This window comes from Eschrichtius robustus, chromosome 1, assembly GCF_028021215.1.
Source record: "Eschrichtius robustus isolate mEscRob2 chromosome 1, mEscRob2.pri, whole genome shotgun sequence".
In the NCBI taxonomy this organism is placed as follows: Eukaryota; Metazoa; Chordata; class Mammalia; order Artiodactyla; family Eschrichtiidae; genus Eschrichtius; species Eschrichtius robustus.
Window position 1 is genome coordinate 93,213,895 of NC_090824.1, and position 15,490 is coordinate 93,229,384.

A 15,490-nucleotide genomic window follows, 5' to 3' on the forward strand; every position below is an offset into this window, starting at 1 on the left:
ACACGGAAGAAGCGGTCCATGTACACACAGGAATAACATTCCGATTAAAAAATATAAATTAAATATAAAAAACAAACCTAAGGAAGGAGACATAAGCTTTGGGGGTGTATCCGTGCACAATCCACTCTAATTTACAACCAAGGAACACTACTTCATAAAGGTACTGTTTCCCTAGTAACCAGAGTGGGGAATGTAGAAATGCTGCCGCCCTGTGGCCGTGTGCCGCAACAGCAGCTTTAAAACCTAGGCTAAAGGTCACTTCATATTCAAAAGGACTGCAGGGCCATAAATGACACCTGCCAACAAAATGGGTTGAGGGAGGTAATGGCCAAAATATTCAAAATATGGCACCTACTTCAACAAATCATTTGAATAGGTAAGCTGGACTCACTCTTTAAAACACAAAAAGTATAAGTACATGCCTATAAGCTCAATATAAGGAATTATAAGACACATGCAAATCCAGCCACAAAAAGGTATCAGCTCACATGGGTCAGAATGACCATCATCAAAAATTCTGCAAACCATAAATGCTGAAGGGGCTGTGCAGAAATGCGTACCCTCATCTTTGACTGGGACTAAACTGGTAAGAGAAAATCACGTAAACCGAATGGAGGTGCCTTTAACAGGTACACATTGAGGTACCATAGGATTCAGCAGGCACACTCCTGGGCATGTGACCTAAGAAGACAGAATTAGAGAGACACAGGCAGGCAAAACTGCACTGCAGCATTATTGCAATAGCCAAGACATGGAAGCTAGCAAAAACTCCATCAACAGATGAATGGAAAAGAAGAACTGGTATATGTACAGGTGCAATATTAGCCCAGGAAAAAAATGGAACAATGCCGGCTGCAGCACCATAGATGAGTCCAGAGGTAATCACAACTTGAAGTAAGTCAGAAAGCGAAGGACACATATCCTATGATATCACTTATTGGTGTTACCTAAAAACGGATACCAATGAAGATTTTTCAGAGAGGAAGGCAATCATACATTCAATCAACAAACGCATGGTTAACCAAATGGAAAAGTGTGAGGACTGGATAAATTAGGATATTGGGATAAACAGAGATATACCAACACACGTGAAATATATAAGCACCAAAGACCTACGGAACACCGAGAGAAGACTACTCAACATTGTGTCATAACCCACATGGGAAATGGATCCGAAGATGAATAGATATATGTATATGTGTAAAACAATGACACCTTGCACACCTAGCAGAAACAAAACATTGTAATCAAATTTGCGGTGATAACAAATAAAAATTAAATTAAGAAAGCCAACAAGAAGTAATGAGACATAAACTTATGGAGGTTTTCGCTGGCACATTCCATTCTAATTTACAAGTTGGAACGTTACACCCAGGAAGGCTCTTTGGCCCTAGTTAACCAGATTTGGGAAGGGAGAACTGCCACAGCCTTGTGACCGTCTCCTGCAAAAGCAGATTTAAACACAGTGCTAAGGGTCACTTAATATTCACAAGAATTGCAGCTCTGTAAATGACACCTGCCCTCAAAAAATATCCTGGGTTCAAATATCGATGAAAAAATTCAAAAGAGGGCAACCTTTCAGGAAGACAATTTCAAGAGGCATATTTAACTTATATATTTTTTTCGTTCTATTTTTTGTTTGTTTGTTTAACCATAAAGGCCATGGAAAAAGCTCAACGTCAGGAATTAATAAAGCTATGCAAATGCAACCTACAAAAACTTTTACCTGACAACAGTCAGAATGCTCATAAGCAAAAATCTCTAAACAATAAATACTCAAGGGGTTTTAGAGACCTGTGTGCCCTCTAGCTGCTGGTGGGATGTCAACTGGGAACAGCCAATAGTGAGAACAGAAAGGAGGTGGGTTTAAAGGTAAAAATTGAGCCACCATATGATCTGGTAGGCCCATTACGGGCCCTATCACCTGAGAAGACCAGAATCAAAAGAAACAGGTTGACAATCGTACACTGCAGCACTATTTACCCTAGCCAAGACTTGGAACAACCAAAATTTCCATCAACAGATGAATGCACAAAGAAGAAGTGGTCCACGTACACAAAGGAATATTACTCCGATAAAAAATATAAATTAAATATAAAAAAACAAACCTAAGTCAAGGAGACATAAGCTTTGGAGGTGTATCCGTGCACAATCCACTCGAATTTACAACCAAGGAACACTACTTCCAGGCAGGTACTTTTTCCCTCGTAACCAGTGGGGAATGTAGAAATCCTGCCGCCCTGTGGCCCTTTGCCGCAACAGCAGTTTTAAAACCTGTGCTAAAGGACACTTCATATTCCCAAGGACTGCAGGGCTGTAAATGACACCTGCCAACAAAATGTGTTGAGGGAGGTAATGGCCAAAAGAATTCAAAATATGGCACATACTTCAAGAAACCATTTGAATAGGTAAGCTGTACTCACTCTTTAAAAAACAACAAAAAAGTACATGGCTATAAGCTCAATATAAGGAATTATAAGACATATGCAAATCCAGCCACAAAAAGGTTATCAGCTCACACCGGTCAGAATGACCATCAGCAAAAAAATACAAACAATAAATCCTGAAGGGGTTGTGGCGAAATTCATACCCTCAACTTTAAGTGGCTCGTAAACTGGTAAGTGCCACTAATGAAAACAGAATGGAGCTGCCTTTAAAAGGTAACCATTGAGGTACCATATGACCCTGCAAGCCCACTCCTTGGCCTATAACCTAGGGAGACAGAAATATAAAGACACAGGCAGGCAAAACTGCACTTCGGCAGTATTTTAAAATAGCCAAGACATGGAAAAAACCAAAAAGTCCATCAAGAGACGAATGGACACAGAAGAACTGGTATGGGTACACGTGGAATATTAGTCACAAAAAAAAAAAATGAAACAATGCCGTTTGCGGAACCGTAGATGAGTCTGGAGGTAATCACACAACTTGCAGTAAGTCAGAAGGCGAAAGACACATACCCTATTATATCAATTATAGGTGTTACCTAAAAATTGATACCAATGAAGGTATTTCCACAGAGAAAGGCAATCACAGATTTCTTAAACAAACTTTTGGATAACCAACTGGAAAGTTGTGAAGATTGGCTACATTAGGATCTTGGGGTTAACAGAGATATACAAACACAGGTGAAATATACAATCACCAAAGACCTACGGAATTCCAAGAGAAGACTACTCAACACTGTGTCATAACCTACATTGGGTAGGGATCCGAAGATGAACAGATATATGTATATGTGTAAGAAAACCACATCTTGCACACCTAGAACAAACAAAACATTGTAATCAAATTTGCTGTGATAACAAATAAAATTTAAATTAAGAAAACGGACAAGACGTAATGAGACAAACGTATGGGGGTTTTTCCTGGCACATTCCATTCTAATTTACAACCTAGGAACAGGACTTCCAGGAAGGCTCTGTTGCCCTAGTAACCAGATTTGGGCATGGAGAAATGCTGCAGCCTTGTGACCGTATCCTGCAACAGCAGCTGTTAACCCAGGGATAATGGTCACTTAATATTCACAATAATTGCAGACCCGTAAATGACACCTGCCATCAAAAAAAATCCTGGGATCGAAAATAGACCGAGAAATTCTCAAAACAGGGCAACATTTCAACACGACAATTTCAAAAGGTATATTTTACTCACACTTTTTTTCTTTTGTTTTTAAACAACACCACCAAAAAAGGCGTGGCAGAACGCTCAACATTAGGAATTATTAAAGACATGCAAATCCAGCCTACAAAAATGTATCCGAATGACCATCAGCAAAAACTCTGCACACAATAAATGCCAAAGGGGTTGTGGAGAATTGCGTACCCTCAGCTCTAAGTGGGATGTAAACTGGTAAGAGCCATCAATGAAAACAGAATGGAGGAGCCTTCACAAGGTAAACATTGAGCTACGATTCAATCCAGCAGGCCCACTGCTGGGCCTATCACCTGAGAAGACGAGAATCAAAAAGACACAGGCTAGCAATCCTGCCTTGCAGCAATATTTACCACAGCCAAGACTTGGAAGCAACCAAAATGTCCATCAACAGATGAATGCACAAAGAAGAAGTGGTCCATATACACAATGGAATATTACTCTGAGGAAAAATATAAATTAAATTTTATAAACAAACATAAGGAAGGAGACATAAGCTTTTGGAGGTTTCTCCGGGCACATTCCACTCTAATGTAAAACCGAGAAACACAACTTTCAGGAAGATTCTGTTTCCCTAGTAACCAGAGTGTTTAATGTAGAAATGCTACCGCCCTGTGGCTGTTACCCACAACAGCAGCTTTAAAAGCTGTGCTAATGCTCACTTCATATTCACAAGAACCGCGGGGTGGCAAATGACACCTGCCGTCTAAATGTCTTTTTTTTCGTTTGTTTTAATGTCTTGAGGGAGGTAATCGCCAAAAAAATTCAAAATGTGGCACATACTACATGAAAACAATTTGAATATGTAAGTTTTACTCTTTAAAAAGAAAGAAAAAGCATATGGCTAATATCTCAATATAAGGAATTATTAGACGCATGCAAATTCAACCACAAAAAGGTATCAGCGCATTCCAGTGAGAATGACCATCAGCAAAACAACTACAAACAATAAACGCCGAAGGGGTTGTGGAGAAATGCATACTCTCCACTTTAAGTGGGATGTAAACTGGTAACAGCCACTAATAAAAACAGAAACAGGTGTCTTTAAAAGGTAAATTTTGAGCTACCGTAGGATTCAGCGGGCCCAATCCTGGGCCTATGATCTAGGAAGACAGAATTGAATGACACAGGCAGGCAATAGTGCACTGTAGCAGTATTACAACAGACAAGACATGAAAACAACCAAAAAGTCCTTCAAAAGATGAATGGCCAAAGAAGAACTGGTACATGTACAGATGGAATATTAGCCAAGGAAAAAACGGAAACAACATCGTTTGCAGCACCACAGATGAGTCTACAGGTACTCACACAACTTGAAGTAACCCAGAAAGCGAAAGACACATATCCTATGGTATCACTTATAGGTGTTACCTAAAAATTGACACCCTTGAAGATATTTCCACGAAGAAAGGCAATCACAGATTCATTAAAGAAACTTATGGTTAACCAAATGAAAAGGTGTGAGGATTGGATACATTAGAATACTGGGCTTAACAGAGATATACAAACACACGTGAAACATATAATCGCCAAAGACCTACGGAATTCCAAGAGAAGACTACTCAACACTCTGTCGTAACCTACAGGGGAAATGGATCCGAAGATAAATAGATATATGTATAAAAGAACCACATCTTCCACACCTAGAGCAAACGAAACATTGTAATCAGATTTGTTGTTACAAAAACTAAAAATAAACATTAAATTAAAAAAATGAACAAGAAGTAATGAGACATAAACTTATGGGGGTTTTAACTGGCACATTCCATTCTACTTTACAACCTAGGAACCCTACTTCCAGGAAGGTCCTGAACACTCTGTATTAATTTATATGGGAAGAGGACCTGTACATAAATATATATATATAAAGTTCAAATGAACTAGATTGTGCACACCTAGAATAAATAATATTCTAATCATTACCCTGATTAAAAAAATTAAAACAACAAAGAAGATGTACTCAGACATAAATTGATGGGGTTTTTTCCTTGCACATTCCATTCTAATTTACAACCTAGGAACACGACCTCCAGGAAAGCTCTGCTGCCCTAGTAGTCCAGTTTGGGAATGGAGAAACGCTGCTGCTGCCGTGTGGCCGTTTCCCACAACAGCAGCTTTCAACCCAGTGTAATGGTCACTAAATAGAAACAACAATTGCAAGCCTGTAAGTGACACACGCCCTCAAAAAAAAAAAAATCCTGGCGTCGAAAATCGACCAAAAAATTCAAGAGAGGGCAAGGTTTCAAGAAGACAATTTCAAGAGGTATATTTAACTCACATTTTCTCTTTTCTTTTTTTTCTTTTTGTTTAACAAAAAAGACCATGGGAGAAGCTCACCATCAGGAACGAATAAAGACACGCAAATCCAATCTACAAAAACTTTTACCAGACCACAGTCAGAATGATCATCAGCAAAAAATCTCTAAACAATAAATAATCAAGGGGTTTTAGAGAACTGAGTACCCTCTAGCTGCTGGTGGGATGTCAAATGGTAACAGTCAGTAGTGAGAAAAGCAAGGAGGTGCGTTTAAAGGTAAAAATTGAGCTCCCATATGATCTGGTGGGCCCATTACGGGCCCTATCACCTGAGAAGACCAGAATCAAAAGACACAGGCTGACAATCCTACACTGCAGCACTATTTCCCCTAGGCAAGACTTGGAACAACCAAAATGTCCATCAGCAGATGAATCCACAAGGAAGAAGCGGTCCATGTACACACAGGAATAACATTCCGATTAAAAAATATAAATTAAATATAAAAAACAAACCTAAGGAAGGAGACGTAAGCTTTGGGGGTGTATCCGTGCACAATCCACTCTAATCTACAACCAAGGAACACTACTTCATAAAGGTACTGTTTCCCTAGTAACCAGAGTGGGGAATGTAGAAATGCTGCCGCCCTGTGGCCGTGTGCCGCAACAGCAGCTTTAAAACCTATGCTAAAGGTCACTTCATATTCAAAAGGACTGCAGGGCCATAAATGACACCTGCCAACAAAATGGGTTGAGGGAGGTAATGGCCAAAATATTCAAAATATGGCACCTACTTCAACAAATCATTTGAATAGGTAAGCTGGACTCACTCTTTAAAACACAAAAAGTATAAGTACATGCCTATAAGCTCAATATAAGGAATTATAAGACACATGCAAATCCAGCCACAAAAAGGTATCAGCTCACATGGGTCAGAATGACCATCATCAAAAATTCTGCAAACCATAAATGCTGAAGGGGCTGTGGAGAAATGCGCACCCTCATCTTTGACTGGGACTAAACTGGTAAGAGAAAATCACGTAAACCGAATGGAGGTGCCTTTAACAGGTACACGTTGAGGTACCATAGGATTCAGCAGGCACACTCCTGGGCATGTGACCTAAGAAGACAGAATTAGAGAGACACAGGCAGGCAAAACTGCACTGCAGCATTATTGCAATAGCCAAGACATGGAAGCTAGCAAAAACTCCATCAACAGATGAATGGAAAAGAAGAACTGGTATATGTACAGGTGCAATATTAGCCCAGGAAAAAAATGGAACAATGCCGGCTGCAGCACCATAGATGAGTCCAGAGGTAATCACAACTTGAAGTAAGTCAGAAAGCAAAGGACACATATCCTATGATATCACTTATTGGTGTTACCTAAAAACGGATACCAATGAAGATTTTTCAGAGAGGAAGGCAATCATACATTCAATCAACAAACGCATGGTTAACCAAATGGAAAAGTGTGAGGACTGGATAAATTAGGATATTGGGATAAACAGAGATATACCAACACACGTGAAATATATAAGCACCAAAGACCTACGGAACACCGAGAGAAGACTACTCAACATTGTGTCATAACCCACATGGGAAATGGATCCGAAGATGAATAGATATATGTATATGTGTAAAACAATGACACCTTGCACACCTAGCAGAAACAAAACATTGTAATCAAATTTGCGGTGATAACAAATAGAAATTAAATTAAGAAAGCCAACAAGAAGTAATGAGACATAAACTTATGGAGGTTTTCGCTGGCACATTCCATTCTAATTTACAAGTTGGAACGTTACACCCAGGAAGGCTCTTTGGCCCTAGTTAACCAGATTTGGGAAGGGAGAACTGCCACAGCCTTGTGACCGTCTCCTGCAAAAGCAGATTTAAACACAGTGCTAAGGGTCACTTAATATTCACAAGAATTGCAGCTCTGTAAATGACACCTGCCCTCAAAAAATATCCTGGGTTCAAATATCGATGAAAAAATTCAAAAGAGGGCAACCTTTCAGGAAGACAATTTCAAGAGGCATATTTAACTTATATATTTTTTTTCGTTCTATTTTTTGTTTGTTTGTTTAACCATAAAGGCCATGGAAAAAGCTCAACGTCAGGAATTAATAAAGCTATGCAAATGCAACCTACAAAAACTTTTACCTGACAACAGTCAGAATGCTCATAAGCAAAAATCTCTAAACAATAAATACTCAAGGGGTTTTAGAGACCTGTGTGCCCTCTAGCTGCTGGTGGGATGTCAACTGGGAACAGCCAATAGTGAGAACAGAAAGGAGGTGGGTTTAAAGGTAAAAATTGAGCCACCATATGATCTGGTAGGCCCATTACGGGCCCTATCACCTGAGAAGACCAGAATCAAAAAAAACAGGTTGACAATCGTACACTGCAGCACTATTTACCCTAGCCAAGACTTGGAACAACCAAAATTTCCATCAACAGATGAATGCACAAAGAAGAAGTGGTCCACGTACACAAAGGAATATTACTCCGATAAAAAATATAAATTAAATATAAAAAAACAAACCTAAGTCAAGGAGACATAAGCTTTGGAGGTGTATCCGTGCACAATCCACTCGAATTTACAACCAAGGAACACTACTTCCAGGCAGGTACTTTTTCCCTCGTAACCAGTGGGGAATGTAGAAATCCTGCCGCCCTGTGGCCCTTTGCCGCAACAGCAGTTTTAAAACCTGTGCTAAAGGACACTTCATATTCCCAAGGACTGCAGGGCTGTAAATGACACCTGCCAACAAAATGTGTTGAGGGAGGTAATGGCCAAAAGAATTCAAAATATGGCACATACTTCAAGAAACCATTTGAATAGGTAAGCTGTACTCACTCTTTAAAAAACAACAAAAAAGTACATGGCTATAAGCTCAATATAAGGAATTATAAGACATATGCAAATCCAGCCACAAAAAGGTTATCAGCTCACACCGGTCAGAATGACCATCAGCAAAAAAATACAAACAATAAATCCTGAAGGGGTTGTGGCGAAATTCATACCCTCAACTTTAAGTGGCTCGTAAACTGGTAAGTGCCACTAATGAAAACAGAATGGAGCTGCCTTTAAAAGGTAACCATTGAGGTACCATATGACCCTGCAAGCCCACTCCTTGGCCTATAATCTAGGGAGACAGAAATATAAAGACACAGGCAGGCAAAACTGCACTTCGGCAGTATTTTAAAATAGCCAAGACATGGAAAAAACCAAAAAGTCCATCAAGAGACGAATGGACACAGAAGAACTGGTATGGGTACACGTGGAATATTAGTCACGAAAAAAAAAAATGAAACAATGCCGTTTGCGGAACCGTAGATGAGTCTGGAGGTAATCACACAACTTGCAGTAAGTCAGAAGGCGAAAGACACATACCCTATTATATCAATTATAGGTGTTACCTAAAAATTGATACCAATGAAGGTATTTCCACAGAGAAAGGCAATCACAGATTTCTTAAACAAACTTTTGGATAACCAACTGGAAAGTTGTGAAGATTGGCTACATTAGGATCTTGGGGTTAACAGAGATATACAAACACAGGTGAAATATACAATCACCAAAGACCTACGGAATTCCAAGAGAAGACTACTCAACACTGTGTCATAACCTACATTGGGTAGGGATCCGAAGATGAACAGATATATGTATATGTGTAAGAAAACCACATCTTGCACACCTAGAACAAACAAAACATTGTAATCAAATTTGCTGTGATAACAAATAAAATTTAAATTAAGAAAACGGACAAGACGTAATGAGACAAACGTATGGGGGTTTTTCCTGGCACATTCCATTCTAATTTACAACCTAGGAACAGGACTTCCAGGAAGGCTCTGTTGCCCTAGTAACCAGATTTGGGCATGGAGAAATGCTGCAGCCTTGTGACCGTATCCTGCAACAGCAGCTGTTAACCCAGGGATAATGGTCACTTAATATTCACAATAATTGCAGACCCGTAAATGACACCTGCCATCAAAAAAAATCCTGGGATCGAAAATAGACCGAGAAATTCTCAAAACAGGGCAACATTTCAACACGACAATTTCAAAAGGTATATTTTACTCACACTTTTTTTCTTTTGTTTTTAAACAACACCACCAAAAAAGGCGTGGCAGAACGCTCAACATTAGGAATTATTAAAGACATGCAAATCCAGCCTACAAAAATGTATCCGAATGACCATCAGCAAAAACTCTGCACACAATAAATGCCAAAGGGGTTGTGGAGAATTGCGTACCCTCAGCTCTAAGTGGGATGTAAACTGGTAAGAGCCATCAATGAAAACAGAATGGAGGAGCCTTCACAAGGTAAACATTGAGCTACGATTCAATCCAGCAGGCCCACTGCTCGGCCTATCACCTGAGAAGACGAGAATCAAAAAGACACAGGCTAGCAATCCTGCCTTGCAGCAATATTTACCACAGCCAAGACTTGGAAGCAACCAAAATGTCCATCAACAGATGAATGCACAAAGAAGAAGTGGTCCATATACACAATGGAATATTACTCTGAGGAAAAATATAAATTAAATTTTATAAACAAACATAAGGAAGGAGACATAAGCTTTTGGAGGTTTCTCCGGGCACATTCCACTCTAATGTAAAACCGAGAAACACAACTTTCAGGAAGATTCTGTTTCCCTAGTAACCAGAGTGTGTAATGTAGAAATGCTACCGCCCTGTGGCTGTTACCCACAACAGCAGCTTTAAAAGCTGTGCTAATGCTCACTTCATATTCACAAGAACCGCGGGGCGGCAAATGACACCTGCCGTCTAAATGTCTTTTTTTTCGTTTGTTTTAATGTCTTGAGGGAGGTAATCGCCAAAAAAATTCAAAATGTGGCACATACTACATGAAAACAATTTGAATATGTAAGTTTTACTCTTTAAAAAGAAAGAAAAAGCATATGGCTAATATCTCAATACAAGGAATTATTAGACGCATGCAAATTCAACCACAAAAAGGTATCAGCGCATTCCAGTGAGAATGACCATCAGCAAAACAACTACAAACAATAAACGCCGAAGGGGTTGTGGAGAAATGCATACTCTCCACTTTAAGTGGGATGTAAACTGGTAACAGCCACTAATAAAAACAGAAACAGGTGTCTTTAAAAGGTAAATTTTGAGCTACCATAGGATTCAGCGGGCCCAATCCTGGGCCTATGATCTAGGAAGACAGAATTGAATGACACAGGCAGGCAATAGTGCACTGTAGCAGTATTACAACAGACAAGACATGAAAACAACCAAAAAGTCCTTCAAAAGATGAATGGCCAAAGAAGAACTGGTACATGTACAGATGGAATATTAGCCAAGGAAAAAACGGAAACAACATCGTTTGCAGCACCACAGATGAGTCTACAGGTACTCACACAACTTGAAGTAACCCAGAAAGCGAAAGACACATATCCTATGGTATCACTTATAGGTGTTACCTAAAAATTGACACCCTTGAAGATATTTCCACGAAGAAAGGCAATCACAGATTCATTAAAGAAACTTATGGTTAACCAAATGAAAAGGTGTGAGGATTGGATACATTAGAATACTGGGCTTAACAGAGATATACAAACACACGTGAAACATATAATCGCCAAAGACCTACGGAATTCCAAGAGAAGACTACTCAACACTGTGTCGTAACCTACAGGGGAAATGGATCCGAAGATAAATAGATATATGTATAAAAGAACCACATCTTCCACACCTAGAGCAAACGAAACATTGTAATCAGATTTGTTGTTACAAAAACTAAAAATAAACATTAAATTAAAAAAATGAACAAGAAGTAATGAGACATAAACTTATGGGGGTTTTAACTGGCACATTCCATTCTACTTTACAACCTAGGAACCCTACTTCCAGGAAGGTCCTGAACACTCTGTATTAATTTATATGGGAAGAGGACCTGTACATAAATATATATATATAATGTTCAAATGAACTAGATTGTGTACACCTAGAATAAATAATATTCTAATCATTACCCTGATTAAAAAAATTAAAACAACAAAGAAGATGTACTCAGACATAAATTGATGGGGTTTTTTCCTTGCACATTCCATTCTAATTTACAACCTAGGAACACGACCTCCAGGAAAGCTCTGCTGCCCTAGTAGTCCAGTTTGGGAATGGAGAAACGCTGCTGCTGCCGTGTGGCCGTTTCCCACAACAGCAGCTTTCAACCCAGTGTAATGGTCACTAAATAGAAACAACAATTGCAAGCCTGTAAGTGACACACGCCCTCAAAAAAAAAAATCCTGGCGTCGAAAATCGACCAAAAAATTCAAGAGAGGGCAAGGTTTCAAGAAGACAATTTCAAGAGGTATATTTAACTCACATTTTCTCTTTTCTTTTTTTTCTTTTTGTTTAACAAAAAAGACCATGGGAGAAGCTCACCATCAGGAACGAATAAAGACACGCAAATCCAATCTACAAAAACTTTTACCAGACCACAGTCAGAATGATCATCAGCAAAAAATCTCTAAACAATAAATAATCAAGGGGTTTTAGAGAACTGAGTACCCTCTAGCTGCTGGTGGGATGTCAAATGGTAACAGTCAGTAGTGAGAAAAGCAAGGAGGTGCGTTTAAAGGTAAAAATTGAGCTCCCATATGATCTGGAGGGCCCATTACGGGCCCTATCACCTGAGAAGACCAGAATCAAAAGACACAGGCTGACAATCCTACACAGCAGCACTATTTCCCCTAGGCAAGACTTGGAACAACCAAAATGTCCATCAGCAGATGAATCCACAAGGAAGAAGCGGTCCATGTACACACAGGAATAACATTCCGATTAAAAAATATAAATTAAATATAAAAAACAAACCTAAGGAAGGAGACATAAGCTTTGGGGGTGTATCCGTGCACAATCCACTCTAATTTACAACCAAGGAACACTACTTCATAAAGGTACTGTTTCCCTAGTAACCAGAGTGGGGAATGTAGAAATGCTGCCGCCCTGTGGCCGTGTGCCGCAACAGCAGCTTTAAAACCTAGGCTAAAGGTCACTTCATATTCAAAAGGACTGCAGGGCCATAAATGACACCTGCCAACAAAATGGGTTGAGGGAGGTAATGGCCAAAATATTCAAAATATGGCACCTACTTCAACAAATCATTTGAATAGGTAAGCTGGAGTCACTCTTTAAAACACAAAAAGTATAAGTACATGCCTATAAGCTCAATATAAGGAATTATAAGACACATGCAAATCCAGCCACAAAAAGGTATCAGCTCACATGGGTCAGAATGACCATCATCAAAAATTCTGCAAACCATAAATGCTGAAGGGGCTGTGGAGAAATGCGCACCCTCATCTTTGACTGGGACTAAACTGGTAAGAGAAAATCACGTAAACCGAATGGAGGTGCCTTTAACAGGTACACATTGAGGTACCATAGGATTCAGCAGGCACACTCCTGGGCATGTGACCTAAGAAGACAGAATTAGAGAGACACAGGCAGGCAAAACTGCACTGCAGCATTATTGCAATAGCCAAGACATGGAAGCTAGCAAAAACTCCATCAACAGATGAATGGAAAAGAAGAACTGGTATATGTACAGGTGCAATATTAGCCCAGGAAAAAAATGGAACAATGCCGGCTGCAGCACCATAGATGAGTCCAGAGGTAATCACAACTTGAAGTAAGTCAGAAAGCGAAGGACACATATCCTATGATATCACTTATTGGTGTTACCTAAAAACGGATACCAATGAAGATTTTTCAGAGAGGAAGGCAATCATACATTCAATCAACAAACGCATGGTTAACCAAATGGAAAAGTGTGAGGACTGGATAAATTAGGATATTGGGATAAACAGAGATATACCAACACACGTGAAATATATAAGCACCAAAGACCTACGGAACACCGAGAGAAGACTACTCAACATTGTGTCATAACCCACATGGGAAATGGATCCGAAGATGAATAGATATATGTATATGTGTAAAACAATGACACCTTGCACACCTAGCAGAAACAAAACATTGTAATCAAATTTGCGGTGATAACAAATAAAAATTAAATTAAGAAAGCCAACAAGAAGTAATGAGACATAAACTTATGGAGGTTTTCGCTGGCACATTCCATTCTAATTTACAAGTTGGAACGTTACACCCAGGAAGGCTCTTTGGCCCTAGTTAACCAGATTTGGGAAGGGAGAACTGCCACAGCCTTGTGACCGTCTCCTGCAAAAGCAGATTTAAACACAGTGCTAAGGGTCACTTAATATTCACAAGAATTGCAGCTCTGTAAATGACACCTGCCCTCAAAAAATATCCTGGGTTCAAATATCGATGAAAAAATTCAAAAGAGGGCAACCTTTCAGGAAGACAATTTCAAGAGGCATATTTAACTTATATATTTTTTTTCGTTCTATTTTTTGTTTGTTTGTTTAACCATAAAGGCCATGGAAAAAGCTCAACGTCAGGAATTAATAAAGCTATGCAAATGCAACCTACAAAAACTTTTACCTGACAACAGTCAGAATGCTCATAAGCAAAAATCTCTAAACAATAAATACTCAAGGGGTTTTAGAGACCTGTGTGCCCTCTAGCTGCTGGTGGGATGTCAACTGGGAACAGCCAATAGTGAGAACAGAAAGGAGGTGGGTTTAAAGGTAAAAATTGAGCCACCATATGATCTGGTAGGCCCATTACGGGCCCTATCACCTGAGAAGACCAGAATCAAAAAAAACAGGTTGACAATCGTACACTGCAGCACTATTTACCCTAGCCAAGACTTGGAACAACCAAAATTTCCATCAACAGATGAATGCACAAAGAAGAAGTGGTCCACGTACACAAAGGAATATTACTCCGATAAAAAATATAAATTAAATATAAAAAAACAAACCTAAGTCAAGGAGACATAAGCTTTGGAGGTGTATCCGTGCACAATCCACTCGAATTTACAACCAAGGAACACTACTTCCAGGCAGGTACTTTTTCCCTCGTAACCAGTGGGGAATGTAGAAATCCTGCCGCCCTGTGGCCCTTTGCCGCAACAGCAGTTTTAAAACCTGTGCTAAAGGACACTTCATATTCCCAAGGACTGCAGGGCTGTAAATGACACCTGCCAACAAAATGTGTTGAGGGAGGTAATGGCCAAAAGAATTCAAAATATGGCACATACTTCAAGAAACCATTTGAATAGGTAAGCTGTACTCACTCTTTAAAAAACAACAAAAAAGTACATGGCTATAAGCTCAATATAAGGAATTATAAGACATATGCAAATCCAGCCACAAAAAGGTTATCAGCTCACACCGGTCAGAATGACCATCAGCAAAAAAATACAAACAATAAATCCTGAAGGGGTTGTGGCGAAATTCATACCCTCAACTTTAAGTGGCTCGTAAACTGGTAAGTGCCACTAATGAAAACAGAATGGAGCTGCCTTTAAAAGGTAACCATTGAGGTACCATATGACCCTGCAAGCCCACTCCTTGGCCTATAACATAGGGAGACAGAAATATAAAGACACAGGCAGGCAAAACTGCACTTCGGCAGTATTTTAAAATAGCCAAGACATGGAAAAAACCAA